This window comes from Lissotriton helveticus, chromosome 10 (assembly GCF_964261635.1).
Source record: "Lissotriton helveticus chromosome 10, aLisHel1.1, whole genome shotgun sequence".
NCBI lineage: Eukaryota > Metazoa > Chordata > Amphibia > Caudata > Salamandridae > Lissotriton > Lissotriton helveticus.
In genome coordinates, this window is record NC_136071.1 from 176217752 (window position 1) to 176239318 (window position 21567).

Here is a 21567-nt window from a genome sequence, read left to right on the forward strand (position 1 = left end):
ATTTTTCTCATAGGCAGATGAGAAGAGAAGATTGCTTTACGAAACAAGGGATTTGCAGAGCTTTCGAAAGATGCATGTGTAACCACTTACAGTATACGTTCAACGGTGAGAGGTCTCCCACAATTCACACATTTCTCTATCGTGCACTAGATGTACAAAATGTACAGTATTTAATCTTCTTCATTTTGCATGGTGGAGCAGGATGTTTTTCATGGAAATACTTACAAGTTACAACTATACAAAGCTTGTTATTAAAAAAAATTAAGTTTTTGAACTTGCACGTAGACTCTCTGGTATATTATTTTCAGTGTCTGGGGTGTTGTGGAGTGAAACGAGTGAGTGAGCGAAAGGGTCTTCTTCTTCTTCTGTTCTGGGTTGTGTAATAAAATCATTGGGTATATCTAACTATCTTCGTGTGGGGGTCGGGAGTGGGACAAATGACTATGACCAAGACACTTAGGTAGGTAGACTAGACGGTCATTGGATTATGGGTTCTTCTGACTGAGTTCTGTGACCAGGGTGTAAGGTCCAACCTCCCTATCACCAACATCAACAACATCCTAATTTCTTGTGCATAGTTCTGTATGTGTATGTGCAGAGAATAATAACCACAACAGTAGTAGAAGTATTCTAACTGAACAAAAATTAGTAGGCAAACATCTGGTTGTGCATTTTTGTTGGTGGGAATTGACAAAGACTGGAGATTACAGAGGACAACGCAAAAGACAGGAGTGGACCCAGTGCCTACAGCTATTCTGTCACAGCTTTATTCAAAAGAATACCTTAACTAAAGAGTGGCCCACAGGGCAAGCTTAGCTACACACAGTCTAATAGTAGTAGCACAGAGAGTCTTGGGGCAGAGGCAGTTTGAAGGAACTGAAAGTAGGGGATGGCATTGGATAGTTAGTGACCCAAAATTTGGAAAACAAATTTAAGACCAAAGAAGGTTTTGCTAACATTGAATTAGGAAGGAGGATTAATCGGTTGGAAAAAATAAAGTGCGTTAAAAAGTTAGGGAAATATAATTGTTAATATAAGCACTGTAGGACTTACTGGGGCCAGCAGCAGGATCCGCGGTAGTGGAGCGCTCCTCTTGTGGTTGTCCCGCCAACTCGGACCCCGTCTTCTTGCCCTTGGGTGGTGCTGATCATGTAAGAAATAATAAAGAAAGAGAAACATTAAGTGCTGTGAAACAAAGACCTAATTCAAAAATCCTCTCAAACATTTTAGGGAACAACAATTCCAATAAAATTGACTTCAAAGTATAAATGACTACTGGCTTGCAAGATCCACAGACCGTCTACTTATAGAACACTAATCAAATGTGCCATAAACATTCTGATTGCAGAATATACTAAGGAAGCCAGTACCACCTGACCTACAACACCTATTCAAGAATCCAGACGGGCCAATTGTTCAGTAAGTCGGCATTGCAATTTTATTTTTGCCCGCAAACATGCATAGATGATGAGATGGAGGACACATGCATAAATTTGTACCTACATGTAATTGTTGGTTGCTTGCATCAGAACTGCTACTGACTCACCTGACCATGCTATTGCTGTGCTGCTAAGCCTACCACTCAGTAAACAAACTCAAACCGGTTTCAATGGAGGGGTGGGGTAAATAAGAACTAACTAAGCATTCAGTGACAGAGGAGGCGTCATGCATACCGTTAAAAAAATATGAACTAATACTATCCATCCACCACTATTTCACTAAAGGACAATGTAAGGACTAGACTCTAGCAATAGCATCAACTAACTTCAGTTCTTTAAAAACTCTAACATCAATAATCAGCAGCCCAAGCCAGTGCTAAGATACAAACCAGTAAGAGAAGTGGCGAGCAGCACCTGTGTCATACAATAACAGAAGAATTTGAGACGGAATTCATCGGCAATGTAACTAAGCGCACCAGTAACCGTGTTACTTATTCGTCCAAGAATTATACACAATACTTATACTACTATAATATATATTAAATTATTAATATTACTAGCTACTCACCAAGCCCCACGACTTCAACACCTAGCAGGTCCAACAGGTCCTGCTCCCTGTCCAGAATGTCTGCCCACCGGTGGACCAGCTGCTGGTGGGTGCGCCGGATTTGCGAGCGACTGTACACTGCCCGGCGCACCTTCGCCCACCGGCGGTGACGCTCCTCTGGGAGGTAACCGGACCCTGGCCTGCCGCCTGCTGCCAAGGTCAAGGGTAGGTGGCGCTGCATGAAAAAAACCAGGGTGGCCACCTCCGCCTGCCCGAAAAGATTCCGGGCCTGCACCCCTGCAGTCGCATTCTGCCGCAAGGCAGCCGGCTCTTCTTGGGCGCAGGCGCCTTGCCCTTCGAGCCGGTTCTGCTGCTCCCCTTTGCCATGGTTCTGGGGTGGAGGTGGAAAAGAAAAGTTAGAACAAAAGGAAATAAAGTTAGGGGGAAGAAGTAGGAGCTTAAATGAAGAAGTAAAATAAAACAGTAGAGAAGCTAAAAAGAAAGGTGGAAAAGTAGAAATAAAATGCAAAATATAAACTTAGGGACAGAGAGAAATAGATGAGAAGTAAAAAAAGTAAGAAAAACTGAAAATAGGTAAAAGATTGAACAGATATAAGGTGGATAGAAAACTAGGCCCAGAACCATAGCATACAGTGTGAAAAACAAGATGGCCGCGACCACTTGGGTAAGTTCGCGCGAGATTTCACGCGAACACGCACTTTCTCAGTGTGAACAAGTAGTTGTGTTCCCCAACAAGACGTGCACCGCGCGAACGCGTTATTCGCGACCCGGAAGAGGAAATAGGGGGCGCGGGCGGGACAATTGAAAAAACAAGATGGCCGCGCCCATAGCCCAACCACATGGGTATGGTCGCACGCTACAATCCCCCGAACACGCAGACAGTGCCCCGACCACGCACTACGCGCTCCCGAGCAAGAAAAACGGCTCGTGAATGGGACCAGCAAGCTACTACGCATGCTCGCGTAGTGCGAGAACGTCTTCGCGTAGCTTCGCGTAGCGCGACTACGCGTACTACGCCCAGGGTTAATATTTTTTGCGTGTGTTAAAGGCGGAAGGTGTATGAGTCAGTGAGGTGGTGCAGTATGTGGGTCATGTCGTAATGTTCTAAATTGTCCAATGGATGAGAGGCGGTTAGAAGGGAGGTGCTGTATTGCTGTATCTGTGTTAGGTGTGGTGGAAGAGTGAAAGCTTGGCATTGGAGTTTGTTCCTTTGTGTGCTTTGAAAGGTGGGTATATGTACGTATTTGGTGATGGTAAGTATTATGAGGTGTTGCGCTCTGAAGATCTTGTTGTGCTGGTGTGTGTGATATGTTTTGCTTTTGAGGTGTGAAAAGGGGTGCTGATGTATATGTTTCATGCACCTGATTTGGTTGTGTAGTATTGTTTGTGAGAGGAGGTTGTGACGTAGAGGGGGTGGTGATGTGTTTATGTGTAAAGTGTATGTTGTGTGTAGGAGGGAATGAAGTAGAGGTGAGAGTGTTTATCTTAGACTGGTTTGTTTCAAGAGTTACAAAGTGTGGTGGTGTGCAGTGTGTGTGTTGTGCGTTAGTGTTATTATGGTAGAAGGGAGAGGAGGGTGTTTGTTGGACAACTGATGGAAGGATCATTATATGTTTGTTAGTGATAAAAGGTGGACTGTTAGGTGTAATTACAGCAGGGAGAGTGTGTCTGAGTGGGATGTAGTTATTTTTGGTGTTGATTGGCAATGTGTTAGTAATGAGTGTATTGGTTAGTGGTATAGGATAGAGTTGTGTACTGTTAGTGGAGAAGTGTGGCTCAAATGGTTGGAGCGGCAGACCCTGATGCAGAGGTCTGGCCCGGGACCAGGGTTCAATACCCGCCTCGGCGGGTCTTGAGCTCAATTTCCCCGGACCTGATAATTCTCGCCTCGGTGCTTATTCTAATCATGGGTCCCACTCTGCCACTCTGGGCAATAGCTTGCTTAATCTCCACAACGGCCCCAAAAGCGCTGGGATGCCTGGTTTCACCCTGGGGGTGCCCAGGAGTGGACACTCACAGGGAAAACCAGGAAGGGTTCCTAAGCGGTATACGGACAGCGCCGGGACACTGCCTCAGGGAAGTAGCTGTGCGCTCTATAAATACCGGTACATTTACATTTACATTTGTTTGTGGGTGATGGTGGATATGTGTGGGAGTTGGGATAGTAGGGTGTGTAGATGTGGTTTGGTTGGGTTGGTGGTGCATGCTGGTACATTAATCTGTGCACAGTGTTGTGCGTGGTGTACATTTGGTGTGAGTGTGTTGCTCTGTTTGTGGTTGTGGATGGTGTGAGATGGGTATTGTTAAATGAGAAAAAGGGCAGCATTTCTGGACCTTGTCCCGACCAGTCTCAAACAGGCCCAAACAGGCAACTACCCCTGTCCTCTCCACCCTTTTTTAAAAAACTTTATTCACAGCTGAAGTATTCGAGATTGTACATCACAGTTAACAGTGTCAACACATCAGCGGGTGTTTTGTATTTTCACCCCGTGCATATCCCCTTATCTTGTTACAGTGGTACTAACAGGAGACAATAACAGTAATAACACACAATTCTTCCGCATAGGCTCCTAAGCATCAGCATCGTCAGAATATACATTAACAGTGTCCGAACATTCCTTTTCCCACCCACTAACCCCCACCCTCTTACCTTCTTGAACTTCCCGTCCCCAGGCGTTTTAACAATTCCAACCATCTAGAGGGGAATTGGACTGTTCAGGCTATTGTAGGATAACACTATCCAATCACAACACTAGCCCTAACACCCAGAACCAATAGGAGACCAGGACCCTAGTCCAAGCACCCAATCAGTTCAAAAACCCTGATCTCTGCGTCCAATAAAGGCCTTAGCCCTACCACTAGTCCCAATCCAAGTCCAAGCAGCCAATGGTACACGTAGCCCTAGTCCCTACTTCCAATAGAAAGCTTAACCCTACTCTTAGGCCCACAACTGGTCCAACAACCAATCACACCAGAAGCCCTAAATAGCTACTTCCAATTAAAGGTCTAACCCTAGCCCTAGTCCCACCCTACGCCCAACAACCAATAACATAGGAAGCCCTAGTCCCTACTTCCAATAGAAATCCTAACCCTAGCCCTAGTCCCAACCCTGCAATGATTGAATCACAGACCGAGAAACCAATCAGAACCCTCAAATACCCAACCAATGAGGGCATTAACCCTAATTCAATAAAAACACCAGATACAACTACCAATCAGTGTACATATGTACCAACCACCAGCAGACCATATAAGGTCCCAGCAACCTCAGACAGGGTTTGCTGGCCAGGGATTTGGAAGCTGCTTGCTCCTGTTCAGAATCTCCTAGGAGACAGACAGGCTCAATCCACAACTTTGGACTTCAGCAGGTAAAGGCTTCACTAACTCGAAATCTATCAATACTGTTTGAATACAGCTTTACTCCCCCTGCTGGCCAAAAGACGAAGTGCACAGGCCCCAGTAAATACAGTTTAAACAGCTCACAGAAGCACCCTCTGATGTAGAAAATCCCTGTTGCTGGGGGGGGGGGGCAGGGGGGGCTGGCCTCACTGGCTTGTGAACACAAAATGGAGACTGGGGTGCACTGTTTGAGCACACAGGCCTAAGCACAGAGCAAAGAAGAAATTTGGAGGAAAAACAGATTTGTCACCAAGGAATGAGAGGGACAAACTACAGAGGTTGGACTACAAATCCCACAATTCAACACACTAAATGAAGGCAATCATGGGCAGGGAAAACCACACATTAAAACACAACACAGGTGATAAAATATGCAATTACAGGCAGGCTAAAACTACAATTTTAACTGTAACAACCACAGGCATAGACAGTAAACACAGAAAGTGAAAATCGTTTTTAAAACAAATTTTTGTCTTGGAAAGAGACAGCACGAGTTTGTCTTCTTACCACCATCGTAATAATAACAAAAGTCACCCGATCCCGTGTGTCTAACCCACTAGGGTAAGAATTTGTTAATTTGGAATCTTTTGGTTTCCAGTTTGAACGCCGTCGTCGAGGTGAGTTTGCGTAGTTCCGGTGGTAGAGCGTTCCAAATCTTTGGGGCAGCACCTGAGAAAGCTCGGAGACAAGCTCGCTTTTTGCTAAAGATGCCAGGTTTCAACAGGAAAGTAGAGGCACTTCTTGATGCTCTCTCCCCACAGGATAGTTCAAGTTTTTGTGCCAGGTATATGGGAGAATTGAAGTAAAGGGCTTTGTGTGCTAGCACTGCAATCTTCATCTGAATTCGTGCTTCATGAGGTAGCCAGTTGAGAGATTTAAGGACTGGTGAAATGTGCTCATGTCATTTGGCACCAGTAACTAGTCTTGCCGCTGAGTTCAGTGAGGCCCTTAGTGGCGTCAAGGCGTATTTGGGAAGGCCACAGAGAGTAGCACTGCCATAGTCTAACCTCGGCAGGACAAGCGCTTGTACCACCTGCTTGTAGTCATTTTGTGACAGGAAAGGTTTGATATTTCTAATAATCCAAGTGGTTTGTCCCTTTACAAACATTGCTGATGTGATTGTTCATATTCAGGTGCTTGTCCATAGCGATTCCGAGCGATTTGGCTGAGTCTATGATAATCGGAGTGCAGTTGAAGGCAGTGAAGTGAGTCAGCCAAAAATCGAGCTTTGGGATGTGTTTCGGAGGGGAGATGAGCAAGAATTCCGTTTTGGCACAGTTGAGCAGGCGATGGTTCTTGGTTAACCAATTTTGAGTAGATGTTATGATAGTATTGAGCGAGCTGATATTTTCTGGGGATGAGATTTTCAGGTAGAGTTGTGTGTCGTCTGCAGACATGTGGAAGAAAATGTTCGTGGAGATAGTGCGTTAGCTAGTGGTTCCAAGAAGAGGTTAAAGAGGATGGGAGAAAGGGCGGATCCTTGGGGAACCCCCATGAATACTGGAGAAGGCTGGAAGACAGAGTGGTTTGCCTTGAATCTTTGTGATCTGTGCTGGAGGAAGGATGAGAACCATTGCAGCACCAAATCTGAGAAGCTCATTCAATCCTGCAAGATGGATAGGAGGTTGTCATGATTAACCGTGTCGAAAGCTCAGGAAAGGTCCAAGAAAATCAGTAGGCATGAGTCATTATGATCAAGCATTTTCAGAATGTTGTCAATAACGTGTGTGAGGGCTGATTCGGTGCTGTGCCCCCTCCGAAAACCTGATTGATGCTTGTCTAGTAGTTGGTACTTCTCTATGTGAGCGCAGAGTTGGGATTGCACACATTTTTCAAGGAATTTTGCTAGAGTGGGGATGTTGGAGATGGGAAGGAAGTTATTGAGATCAGATTTGTCAGATTGTTTAATTCGTACACAGGTCACCTCCGAGGACCTACATGTGAGCTTCTGTACTGGTGAAAAACTTTTCTCAAGCATCTCTGTGTGATTCCAAAGGCTTTCCCTCAGTCCAGCCAACACGTGTTTCGTCGATTGGGCGGAAACCCACGACTTCATCAGGGCTGGGAAAAGATACAATACAAAAATATATTGGAGTTGCGAGATACACTATCTCGTAGTTATCAAATATACAATAAGTCATTCTATTTACATGAAAATAAGTGGGAGAAAACATTTCTCATGTACACCCTCGTGCAGTATAGATCCATGCATTTGGGGAGGAAAAGGAGGTGGGAGTAATAGTCATCTCCCATAAAGAAACGAGTAGAGATATCTTAATGTCGAGAGATGGAAGCAATACCCCACAGTTCGTGATAGTTATTCCTATGTATATTGTGCTATAATAAATATAGTTAATGGACTTGTGCTCACCCCAGTAGTTATCAACCCGTTTAGTGTTCAATTTCATGAATTAATAGTGCCGGGTCTAAAAGTCATTCAAGATACTATGTTTGAAAAGTGCTCGGTTAAATTCATTAGGATGCTGAGTACTTCATACTCAGGCTTACCTGATATCAATTGCTAATGGACCTGTGTACCTAAAATGACCAGGTTAAAAGGGATATTAAATTTCCCACATGGTCCACATTCTACCTCTACCTTCATGACAATGTTATATTATAGAGCCGTGCCATGAGTAGAAAACGTACCTTCTAGCTGGTTATATTTCCGGCCCAGCTTATGTGGCATGGGCAAAGATTTATTTCTCTGTCAGGTCTTAGTCTGTAGCAAGCGAGTCCGCTGTAAATCACAAACGAATAGATATTGTCCTGTTCTAGTCTATTTAAGACCTTAATTTAATTATTTAATCCTGCCAGTATAGGGTCAAGAGCTTACCTTCAAATCGGTAACTCTTAATGTTCCCCGTACTCCGGTAATCTATTTATTTGATCCAGGCATAAGTCTAAGATCGTCAAGTCCTTCCTCCAGTGATATCGATGGAGTGAAGTTTTCGCCCGCTGCCAAAATAAAAGCCACAGGCTCGTGTTAGTGCGAGTAATATTTAAAGTAACCTAGTTATGCTTGCCATTCTACTATGTTCAAAAGGACCCGTTAGATGAACGGCGCTTACCTCCCAATATTATGGAGTCCTAGGGCGGCAAAAGTCCTTTTGCCGCCCTAGGACTCCATAATATACTATACTGGCAGGATTAAATAATTAAATTAAGGTCTTAAATAGACTAGAACAGGACAATATCTATTCGTTTGTGATTTACAGCGGACTCGCTTGCTACAGACTAAGACCTGACAGAGAAATAAATCTTTGCCCATGCCACATAAGCTGGGCCGGAAATATAACCAGCTAGAAGGTACGTTTTCTACTCATGGCACGGCTCTATAATATAACATTGTCATGAAGGTAGAGGTAGAATGTGGACCATGTGGGAAATTTAATATCCCTTTTAACCTGGTCATTTTAGGTACACAGGTCCATTAGCAATTGATATCAGGTAAGCCTGAGTATGAAGTACTCAGCATCCTAATGAATTTAACCGAGCACTTTTCAAACATAGTATCTTGAATGACTTTTAGACCCGGCACTATTAATTCACGAAATTGAACACTAAACGGGTTGATAACTACTGGGGTGAGCACAAGTCCATTAACTATATTTATTATAGCACAATATACATAGGAATAACTATCACGAACTGTGGGGTATTGCTTCCATCTCTCGACATTAAGATGTCTCTACTCGTTTCTTTATGGGAGATGACTATTACTCCCACCTCCTTTTCCTCCCCAAATGCATGGATCTATACTGCACGAGGGTGTACATGAGAAATGTTTTCTCCCACTTATTTTCATGTAAATAGAATGACTTATTGTATATTTGATAACTACGAGATAGTGTATCTCGCAACTCCAATATATTTTTGTATTGTATCTTTTCCCAGCCCTGATGAAGTCGTGGGTTTCCGCCCAATCGACGAAACACGTGTTGGCTGGACTGAGGGAAAGCCTTTGGGATTAAATGAACCCTATTTCTCTTCACTTCGTGTAATTTTGTGGAATTTGGAAATATTGAATGACAAATCTTTGTTTGAAAATTTCTATTGGTGTGATAGGTTTTGTACTTATATACTTTAATCTGTGGATTACTGTTGGGTTATGATGACAACCCATGCCTAGGCACCCAATGACATACATAATCATCGGTATAAATATTAGCCTATATATCGTGAAGCGCCAATTCCGCCAAGATTAGTCATCCTCTGAACTTGTAAAACATCTCTGTGTGATTTACATTAGTTTCCATTAAGACACACTCATGTAGCGAATAGTCCTACCCTTTATTACCTGGGTTGTTACAGCATTTCCTACTGTCTAAGATATAACATTTACTTTCATTTAGTGTTTTTGCATTTGATAAGGTATATGTGGTCTTCTATTTTGTACATTTTTCAACCCTCTTCCTTTTGCACAGAGACTAGCTGTGTGTAGAGGACAGTCTGTGTAACCACCTCTTCTAGGTGGACTCCATAGGCTCTTAAATGCATCATTAATTGGTTATTCCATGGTAGTTGTTGAAGCTCGGTACTGCAGCGGGTTACAATTACACTTCTTCAGTGTGGTTACTGTGGACTTCAAAATTCATGGTGGGTTTTGGGAGCCATACCTTTGGGTGGGTGGCACTTGTTCCTTCTCCCTTTTATCTCCACAGACTACCGGCACTTTAGTAGCCCTAGCTGATTTTTTGTGTGGTGGTGTTTAAGGTTGCTCCTACTGCGCTTCTAACTGAATCCTTTACACTTTTAATCACTAGTGATTTAGAACCCCAAGCCTTCTTGTGGGTTTCATCTACTTGATCGATTTTTAGATGGACTACCCTTTCGTGCAACTATAATTGTCCGATGGCTTTGGAAGCTGCATTTTCTAGTGGGTCCAACAATGCCTTGTGGATTTAATTACTTAATTCTCTGTTGGGCTCTGGAAGCTATGTCTTTCTGTTGGTTACTTAACTTTTAAGTGTATTCAATAGCTCTTCATTCCCTTGTGCTTTCTGGGTTCCCCTGTGGGAAGTACTTCCAACACGTTTAGGGGTACTGCAGAGATTCATAACTATTGGTGATGTGTACCACAGCATCCAGTAGTCTGTAAATATGCTGTTCTGGTTTTCTGATGATAATTTTTTCCTGCCAGTCTCTGATCCATCTCGATGATATCCCACACCAGACAAAAGTTCTGCACCCCAACCCTACATTCCAGCTCCCATTCCACTTTAGTTAGATCTTCTCATCCTCTTACCCCTCTCTTTCACAAAAAACCTTGCCTCTTACTCATTCTCCCATCCTACTCATTCTGTATCTTGCACAGCACATGCCCTCACCTTAAGTCTTATCGCCTCATTACCCTCCCTTCCTCTTTCTTTAATTACCATCCCCATCACTTAACTCACTCTGCACCGCTTTTTCTTTGTCTATCTAAATTTACTTCTCTGCATGCCAGTGCTGACCTTCCTCACCCATAATAGCATTATTATCTCTTCCTAACATGACCTTAGCCTCTACAATCTCTGTCTCTTACCCGCCATCTCAACTAATCATATCCTTCACCTTAAATAGTTTGCTCTGCTCTTGTCCTACTCCCCTACTATCATGCACTCCATTTACTATTGCTACCCACAAACCACCTCCTCAGCCTTCCGTTCATATCCTTCCTCACCATGCTAACCACTCTCCTCCTCTTTTAACACATCCACCTCCTCGCATTGACATCACTCCCACGATTTCCCTGTTAACTCCCTCTAGCATAACTGCTCATAGCTCGCCCCTTTTTCACCCTGACCCCATTGTGAGGATTACATCTATTCCTTGCAAATCTGCTCTAACTACTCCAAACCCTTGACTTCCGCTCTAACATCTTCTCACTCAGCTCTCTACCTGCTCACTATTCACCTCACCCGCCCTTTGTTCAACATTTCTCTTTACCCTTCACTAACTTTTGCCCCTCCCCTCGCTCATATCCCACCTTCCCCATAACATCTGTACTCACCCTCTTACCAGCCTCCCTGCATTCCACTGCTCCCTCTTTCCTCAGCCTACTCCTTGATTCCGTTTTCTCAGCCCTTTAACATCCCAACACTGACCTTAAACATCAGTGTAATACCTACTTTTGACATTTCAATCCATTTTAGTCCTCTTTTCCCCCTAACATACACTTTACATCTGACTACTACAATTGTATTTACAGTTCCAGTGGCATTGTGTGGCGTGAAGTGAAGTGGCGTTTTGTGGTGTTAAGTGGAAGGCCATTCTGTGGTATGGAATGGGGTGACATTCCAAAGCATGGAGTGGAGTGACATTGTGTGGAGTGGAGCAGAGTGACATTGTGTGGTGTAGAGTGGAATGGCATTGTGTGGCGTGGAATGGAGTGGCACAGTGTGGCTTGGAGTCTCATTGAGCAGAGTGGGATGCCGCAAAGTCCTTCAGTGCCTTGTCTGGGGTAGTATGCGCTATAAAAATACAATTACCCTTGAGGATTGTGGATTGGAGTTGCACTGCGTGGAGTGGAATAGAATGGAGTGGAGTGGGGTACTAGTACAAGCATTAAAATATTTAAAAACAGCCAGATCATATTTTAACTCCCAACAAAGAAATGTAGGTGCGTGTAATTTTATCTACACTTTTACGAAGTACTATGCAGTAAAGCTTTACGCTGTGCCACGTTTTTGCATGACAGTCGTGACTTCTGACAGTTTGTTTTGTAAAAGGTAAATCTACACAGAAATCTACTAACCGCTTCCATCATGGCTGGGTCTGATCAATGTAAAATTATTTTGTCTTGCAGTGACAATTATCTTGAAGTGCACAACAAATCAGTAACTTTGCAAAATGTATTCATGTTCTGTGAAAAGCAACGTTGCACACTTCTATCAAATAGTTCTTCGAGACTTGTACATTGGAAATATCCACACAAGATCTCACTTGTTTATAGTATATACATTTATCTTATCTTATTTATGTTATCTGGTTTAAATGGCTACTTTGCAAAATTAATGCCTCACATCTTTTTTCAGAATTAATCTATCATGGATATTGCGGGATACAGTCCTTTCAAGAACCCATAGTACAGTTTCTCCCTTTAGGAAAAATGCATTTTAGGCTACACATACCAAGTAATACTAAACTATTTGTGCAAATGTGAACAGGGATTTATTAAACCGGAACGATATGCATTTACAACCACATCCTCTGGTGTCTTTTCTCCTGGTTCAAAAGGCATTCTAAACCTAGGAACACTGATATGAAGTAATCTTTCTTTTGGAATGGCATTGTTGTTCAATAGATCCTGCATGTATTATATATGGAGAAACTCTTTACAAGAGTAGAGTCCCATCACGTCATTCTTCTAATGCTCGAAAATGTTTTAAATCTTGACAAAGGGGTCGATTACGATGGCGGACGGACCTGCATCTGTCCGCCACCCCCGAGGTGGAGGGACCGTCCGCAGGGGCAGCGGCGTTTCCTCCATTGCAATTAGGATGTGACCGCCACCCTGGCGGTCACATCCCGTATATTTAACATTGCGGCGGGTGCTGCTTTAAGCAGCACCCGCCGCAAAGTTAAAAGTGCATGCTGTGCATTTGCATGCACAAAGCGGCAGGCACCGCGCGGTGCCTGCCGCATTGTGCATGCAACTGCAGGGTGGTCATAGGTACCCCCCATGTGCACCCCCCACACCCCAACACCCTGGGGGCCCGCAAGGGGCCCCCAGAAGCAAAGGTCCACATGCTTTTCCCCGGCGGAAAAGCAGCCGCGGAAAAGCATGTTTCCGCACCCATCCTAATGTGGCTGGCGGTGTCTTGCAGACACCGCCACCATATTGCGGTCCACACCCCACGGATCAGCGGCGGACAGACCTGCTGTCCGCCGCTGATCCCACCGCCATCATAATCTGGCGGTGGGTGTTTTCTCTGCCGCGGCGGTGAATCCGCGTCCTCCGGGCCGGCGGTAGCTTCCACCAGCCCAGAGGATGCGGATTCACCGCCATCGTAATCGACCCCTAAGGGTTTAAAAATGCAAGGTATAAAAATTAAAAAAAGCCTTGTCTATGGTTTCTTTGATGTTTATTCTGCGACATTGTGGGGAGTCCACTTTGAAGCATATGCGGTTGACTATGGCAGGGCCGAACTCATCATACTCCTGCTTGCTGATCCACTTGTCCTGGAAGGTGGACAGGGAGGCCAGGATGGAGCCACCAATCCAGACGGAGTACTTGCGCTCAGGTGGAGCAATGACCTGTGTAAGAAAAACAGAAGAATTATATGAACATGTGCAACAACAATCTTTGCTGCAGGTGGACAGAGACAGCATTTTTTGGATACTACTCTACATCTTGAGTACTAACCTTAGCTACAGGTCGTAGTGATGATAAAGATATACTTGGGACTTCAGTGAGACATTATCCTGCTAGCACATGGGAATACTTTTTCTACTAATGTTAAAGGTTTGCCATCTTCATCTTTTAATCTTTTCCTCATCATCATTTATATGAAGAGGAGTAGTTATCAGAAGGCATGTTTTGCCATTGCAAGCAGAAACTAGCCCTCTGTCTGGGATTCTGTGCGGAGGGCGTGAGATTGGGAGGTGTGTTCTAGACCCACAATGCAAAAAAACACAAAATGTTTGTAAAATTGGACAACTGGTGTATAGCCAGCTCTCAATGTATATTTTGAAACCTGTAATTGTAATTTTAGCCATATTATTTTTACATGATATATATATATATATTTGCTAATTGACGTCTCTTGGTAAGTATGATGGTATGGTACCTCTCAGTGCTTTGCCATTGCTTAACAAATATGTCCGGTGGAATACAATTCAATAATATGACCACAGCAGGCATAGTATGTACTCTGGGGATATTCATGCAGACTTTATTCGATCTTAAACATTAAGATCATAAAAGTAAACAAATACTTTGTTCACATATTAAAATTATGATACATCACCATCAGATTTCCATAAAAACACAAAGCAGATAGGAACTATGTTATAACATTATCCAAGGCATTTGATAAACAAATTGAAAATTCATTCAATAACTCATAAAGTGCTTGGTGCGATACAGAGATAAGTTCAATTGCAAAAAGCAGGCCGCTTTTTCTGCCATCTACTCTTCCAGGTAAGAAAAGGTTGTATCAGTTAAAAAAAAAGGAGGGGCATCCCATAGACACAGCTTTATTTCATAAAATAGTATAAAGTGCTAAACAGTGCCACATACCGTTAAAATACAGGCTATCGACTAAATAATGTTCTTTTTGATAAAGCCATACATAGGTGTGATGGAACACAGAAGTTTACATATGGGTTAGGGAGCGTTTGGAGAAAAAACAAGGCTGGGCGATATTGTGCAAATTTATATTTTAAGACCAATGGGCGAATATACTTTTTCCGTGCACAGGAATAAAAATTACAGAAAAATATAAAATGTAGGTTAGATTGAATAGATGTGCCATCACAGGGGCAAATTAAAGTTCGTTTATTGAGTATGTCCCTGATGGAAAGGCCAGCATGCATGAAATAAGATTTAATATAAATCTCAGGAGTACAAATCGATGTCAGGCATTTTTCAGATATGAAGGGACAAATGGGAGACCCAGATATAATGTCACTGTGTTTTATTTTTACAATTTGAGACATATATTTCATTCACCCTATGCTCTTGAGAGCAAGATTTAATTGCCACTTTTGAGATACCCTTACAGGTAAGGGGATCTGTAAATAGGGTATCTAAGCTCAACTTTAACTGTGTAGCATTTACTTAACGCAACCAGGGAACCTGAAACGCCTTGTCAAGGGATAAACAATCGCTGATAATATTTTGAGTGAATTCCACTGTATCTTTGGTCCAGATTGAGTGCCAGAGCAGGACCGGAGCTATAAAGATTAATTCTGATCTAAATGGGATACTCAACTCTTGCATGATGTAGTTTGAGCAACCTTTAGGGAGAGAAAATAGCTTTTTAAAGAAACTATCTTCTTTCTGTTGTAATAGCTCAGTTTTGGATATGCCCCCAATCCCTGCTCCATATGTGGCAGAGGCGATAGCTTTAGCGCCATAAATTGTTTTAATTGGTTCCAGTGGCTTTGCACCCAGTTTTTTATGAATGAACATATGGCAACAGTGTTCTTTTCTAGTGCGTTACATCTGTTCTCAATCATATTTGTCCAGTTCCCTTCACTGTTAAAAAGTACCCCCAATATAAACAAGCATTGGAAATGCAATAGGGCTCGCATTAGGAAAGTTTGAGCTATTGGTCTTACAAATGAATTTTTTTGTATTTATGTGTTATTTTTTAAAATAGCTAAATTAATAGCTTTGTCATTTACAATGCCAATAGTTATAACTTTCGCAAATGTGACACCTATAGCATTTGTAATGCAACATGTTTTGTATTTACGTGACTTAGATGTATTGATATTACAAATAACAATGGCTTTTAATTTTTTAAAATAATTAATACTTAAATAATTTATTTAATTTGTAATGGCAATAGCTTAAACTTTTGTAAATAACTTTTGTGAAGATTATGTTCAGTATTTTTTATTGCGACGAAAATCCAAGAACAGAAGTGAAATATTAACATCTTTTTGTGATTTGTAATAAAGCGTGAAAGCTTGAAAACAGTTTGAAACATTGAAAGAACATATTTGAACCAGTGATGCTGTTGTTGCGCTGAGTGATGCTGTGGTTCCGCTGAGTGATGCTGTGGTGGTGCTGAGTGATGCTGTGGTTGCGCTGAGTGATGCTGTGGTTGCGCTGAGTGGTGTGTGCATCGGTGGAGCTTAGTGGGTGCATTGGTGGAGCTGTGTGGTGGGTGCATTGGTGGAGCTTAGTTGGCGCATCGGTGGAGCTGTGTGGTGGGTGCATCGGTGGAGCTGTGTGGTGGGTGCCTCGGCGGAGTTGTGTGGTGGGTGCATCGGCGGTGGTGGGTGCATCAGTGGAGCTGTGTGGTGGGTGCTTCGGTGGAGCTGTGTGGTGGGTGCATCTGTGGAGCTGTGTGGTGGGTGCATCTGTGGAGCTGTGTGGTGGGTGCATCTGTGGAGCTGTGTGGTGGGTGCCTCGGAGGAGCTGTGTGGTGGGTGCCTTGGTGGAGCTGTATGGTGGGTGCCTCAGTGAAGCTGTGTGGTGGGTGCATCGGTGGAGCTGTGTGGTGGGTGCATCAGTGGAGCTGTGTCAGTGGAGCTGTGTGGTGTGTGCATCGGTGGAGCTGGGTGGTGGGTGCATCGGTGGAGCTGTGTCGGTGGAGCTGTGTGGTGGCTGCATCGGTGGAGCTGTGTGGTGGGTGCATCGGTGGAGCTGTGTGGTGGGTGCATCGGTGGAGCTGTGTGGTGGGTGCATCGGTGGAGCTGTGTGGTGGGTGCATCGGTGGAGCTGGGTGGTGGGTGCATCGGTGGAGCTGTGTCGGTGGAGCTGTGTGGTGGGTGCATCGGTGGAGCTGGGTGGTGGGTGCATCGGTGGAGCTGTGTCGGTGGAGCAGTGTGGTGGGTGCATCGGTGGAGCTGGGTGGTGGGTGCATCGGTGGAGCTGTGTCGGTGGAGCTGTGTGGTGGGTGCATCGGTGGAGCTGGGTGGTGGGTGCATCGGTGGAGCTGTGTCGGTGGAGCTGTGTGGTGGGTGCATCGGTGGAGCTGTGTGGTGGCTGCATCGGTGGATCTGTGTGGTGGGTGCATCGGTGGAGCTGTGTGGTGGGTGCATCGGTGGAGCTGGGTGGTGGGTGCATCGGTGGAGCTGTGTCGGTGGAGCTGTGTGGTGGGTGCATCTGTGGAGCTGTGTGGTGGGTGCATCGGTGGAGCTGTGTGGTGGGGGCATGGTAGAGCTGTGTGGTGGGTGCCTCGGTGGAGCTGTGTGGTGGGTGCCTCGGTGGAGCTGTGTGGTGGGTGCATCGGTGGAGCTGTGTGGTGGGTGCATCGGTAGGGCTGTGTGGTGGGTGCCTCGGTGGAGCTGATTGGTGGGTGCCTCGGTGGAGCTGTGTGGTGGGTGCCCCAGTGGAGCTGTGTGGTGGGTGCATCGGTGGAGCTGTGTGGTGGGTGCATCGGTGGAGCTGTGTGGTGGGTGCATCGGTGGAGCTGTGTGGTGGGTGCATCGGTGGAGCTGTGTCGGTGGAGCTGTGTGGTGGGTGCATTGGTGGAGCTGGGTGGTGGGTGCATCGGTGGAGCTGTGTCGGTGGAGCTGTGTGGTGGGTGCATCGGTGGAGCTGGGTGGTGGGTGCATCGGTGGAGCTGTGTCGGTGGAGCTGTGTGGTGGGTGCATCGGTGGAGCTGTGTGGTGGCTGCATCGGTGGAGCTGTGTGGTGGGTGCATCGGTGGAGCTGTGTGGTGGGTGCATCGGTGGAGCTGGGTGGTGGGTGCATCGGTGGAGCTGTGTCAGTGGAGCTGTGTGGTGGGTGCATCTGTGGAGCTGTGTGGTGGGTGCATCGGTGGAGCTGTGTGGTGGGGGCATGGTAGAGCTGTGTGGTGGGTGCCTCGGTGGAGCTGTGTGGTGGGTGCCTCGGTGGAGCTGTGTGGTGGGTGCATCGGTGGAGCTGTGTGGTGGGTGCATCAGTAGGGCTGTGTGGTGGGTGCCTCGGTGGAGCTGATTGGTGGGTGCCTCGGTGGAGCTGTGTGGTGGGTGCCTCAGTGGAGCTGTGTGGTGGGTGCATCGGTGGAGCTGTGTGGTGGGTGCATCGGTGGAGCTGTGTGGTGGGTGCATCGGTGGAGCTGTGTCGGTGGAGCTGTGTGGTGGGTGCATCTGTGGAGCTGTGTGGTGGGTGACTCTGTGGAGCTGTGTGGTGGGTGCATCTGTGGAGCTGTGTGGTGGGTGCATCTGTGGAGCTGTGTGGTGGGTGCATCTGTGGAGCTGTGTGGTGGGTGCATCTGTGGAGCTGTGTGGTGGGTGCATCTGTGGAGCTGTGTGGTGGGTGCCTCTGTGGAGCTGTGTGGTGGGTGCGTCTGTGGAGCTGTGTGGTGGGTGCATCTGTGGAGCTGTGTGGTGGGTGCATCTGTGGAGCTGTGTGGTGGGTGCATCTGTGGAGCTGTGTGGTGGGTGCATCTGTGGAGCTGTGTGGTGGGTACCTCTGTGGAGCTGTGTGGTGGGTGCCTCGGTGGAGCTGTGTGGTGGGTGCATCGGTGGAGCTCTGTGGTGGGTGCATCGGTAGGGCTGTGTGGTGGGTGCCTCGGTGGAGCTGTTTGGTGGGTGCCTCGGTGGAGCTGTGTGGTGGGTGCCTCAGTGGAGCTGTGTGGTGGGTGCATCGGTGGAGCTGTGTGGTGGGTGCATCGGTGGAGCTGTGTGGTGGGTGCATCGGTGGAGCTGTGTCGGTGGAGCGGTGTGGTGGGTGCATCTGGTATGCAACAAGTGAAATGGACTCAGCGAGACTCCTGTGGTCCCCATGAGATCTACGGTAGGGACTGAGAGACTCCTTACAGTCAGAGGAGAGAGGTGGTTTAAGGGCTACCGTGGGAGGCCAGTGAAGTGAGGAAACGAGGAACACCCCACTGACATTTAGGCTATTGAAGGGAAATAAGTGACACTTTGTATGAGACTATTACAGTGCGAATGAGGGACACAAGTATTTGAGGTGAGCGAGCGAGAGTAAGTGAAAAAATAGCGCTGCAAGAGACCACCGCTGTGGAGAGTGAGAGAGACCCAGCTGAGCTATTTTAATTGAATGACGGACAATGAGTGCGACAGGTACCGCGTAAGGGACCACTCCTTTGGAGAGTGAGTGGGACTCTCGTTTACGGGTATGCAACAAGTGAAATGGACTCAGCGAGACTCCTGTGGTCTCCGTGAGACCTACGGTAGGGACTGAGAGACTCCTTACAGTCAGAGGAGAGAGGTGGTTTAAGGGGGAGACTGCATTCAACCATGGATCTGTATGAGGAGTGAGGGACACTCTGGCGTCTATGACGTAGGTGATGGAGTGAGACCGAGACCCCATTGAACTATAGGAGCAGTTTGATGATGACTGAGAGAGACGCGCACTGCCTGAGGTGAGTGATGGGGCGCGTGAGAGGGAGACTCCAATGATGTGAATGACGTATAACTAGCGAGACTCCATTGAAGCGTGACACCTCTGACGTGGATTTGGGTGGGACTCCTCAGCAGTTTTGACGAAGCTATGGAGTTTGCTCACTTGAACCACATGTGCACAACGATGGGTAACCAGTGACACTCTTGATGAGTTTGAGGTGAGTGATAGGTAATGGGTGAGACTTCACAACAGTATAAGAAACGACTGGTTTAGGAAGTGACTGAGATTTTACCGGGGTGCGTGTGGCAGTAGCGCCTGACAGTCAGTCTCGTGGACGGATATGAAGTCACTGCGAGTGTTTATTCTACCGAGGTCGATAAATCGAGCCGCCGCTCTAATTGTGAGTCAAAAGCGTGTGTCACCTGCTTAAGGAAATGAAGCGCTTTGAAAGTACTGCGTGCTAATTACAGCATGTGTCCTCAATTAGTTTAACCCAAGGCTGCTGTAATCTCACATTGATCCGTGACTGCCCTCTGCAACTATTCCGATCCTGCAAGTCGGCAACTCGGGACCTTGACACCAGTGACCAGGTGCTCATCTTGTTTTTGTTGCAGATTTTATATAGCGCGAACTCGACCCAAAGGTATTGGAGCGCTTTACATAAGCACCGATTACGTTACACACAGGGCACAAGTCCTAACAAGGAAGCAAAGCAAACAGCCGGAGAAGAGAGAAAACGGCAGGAATCGAAGTAAAGAGGAGGATGCAAGTAGAGGTACAGAGGGAGTTAGCATAAAAGGAGACACGGCCGGCAGCCGTGAAACTGAAAGTACGGCCGGCCGGCCGTGAATAAATAGGGGATGAGCGCACGCTGAAAAGCTGCCTTTGATGTGGTAATGCGAGGCAGGCAGGCAGGCGGCTGGTGGCATTGTGCATGCGCTTTTTAGGGCTTGCGCTTGCGCAATGACCTAAAAAGCACATGCACTTCAAGAAATCGCCAGTGGAATCGTGCTTGGGTAAACGCTGTTTAAGCCCCTATAGAGCTTCGCCAGCTATGCGCATGCGCACAGCAGGCGAGCCCTAAAAAGACGTAGTTATTTCAATTTTCCGTGTAGCAATAAAAAATGGTGGTAATTTTTGTTTGGGCCGTTTCCCTGCTATAAGGACGAATGCTTTTGATTCATTAACTTGGCGCCATATATGACACATAATTATTTATTATTTTTTGCAGGGCTATACCTGTCCTGTCAACCAATACGGCGAAGTCAGCGTATAACAGTAGAAGTAGTTGATTCTTATTTACCTTGGGTACGACGGACACCTCAAAACTCACTGCTGATTCCACACAGTCGGTATACATTGAGAATAAAAAAGGGGCTAAGACACAACCTTCCCTAACCCCCCGAAGGATTGGGAAAGATCTTGTGCATTCGCCATGACTGCTGTACCTAACACATGCAGTAGACTGGGAGTATAATTGTCAGATGAAAAGTATAATGTTATCATCCACTCCCATGCCTTTCAAAATAATCCATAATTTATTATGCAAAACAGAATAAAATGCAACAGAAAGATCCATGAACGCCATAAAAACATTATCTCCTTTAGCATGGGTATACTTTGCTGCAGATTTAAATTTAGGGACTGATCCAATGTCCCCCTCCCTTTTTTTAAACCATATTGGACTGAAATGAAAATGTTTTTGTCAGCGGCCCATTCCTCAAGTCTATTTAAGAACAAGCAGCCAATTAGTTTACATGTTCCATCTATAAATTAAATTGCCCTATAGTTCTTGGGCAACGCTTTGTCCCCTTTTTTGAATATTGGCACTATCACTTTTTATCCATGAAGCAGGGGGGCACCCTTTACAAGTGCATTAAAAACAGTGGTCAGGAATGGAATCCAGAGTTGTGGGTAATCAAAGAAATAATCAATAGGGGCACCATTTGGGCCTGGAGCCTTTGCGCTACTGCATTGAATAAGGCCATTTTTCACCTCTGTCAATGAGAAGGAAATAGAAATGCCTATGTCACAGTTTGGATGGTCATCAGTCAAGTTTATCCATTCTACGGCTAACCCGAATATAGCTGTATAGTTATCCATCCAAGCATCCTCCCCACATTTATACTTAAAGTGGGATCTGTATCTTGACTCAAGAATGGTGAGTTTACTATCTCCCAAAATTATTTAGAGCTTATTAATAG

At 45.6% G+C, this 21567-nt stretch overlaps 1 long non-coding RNA gene and 1 pseudogene across 1 annotated transcript in view; one reads left to right on the forward strand and one right to left on the reverse strand.

Moving 5' to 3' along the window:
- Positions 1–21567, forward strand: part of LOC144786080 (uncharacterized) — a 367986-nt gene that overhangs the window by 197720 nt on the left and 148699 nt on the right. The gene's annotated exons all lie outside the window — the stretch shown is intronic.
- The window catches only part of LOC144785205 (actin, cytoplasmic 2-like), a 115947-nt pseudogene that overhangs the window by 19755 nt on the left and 74625 nt on the right, over positions 1–21567 (reverse strand).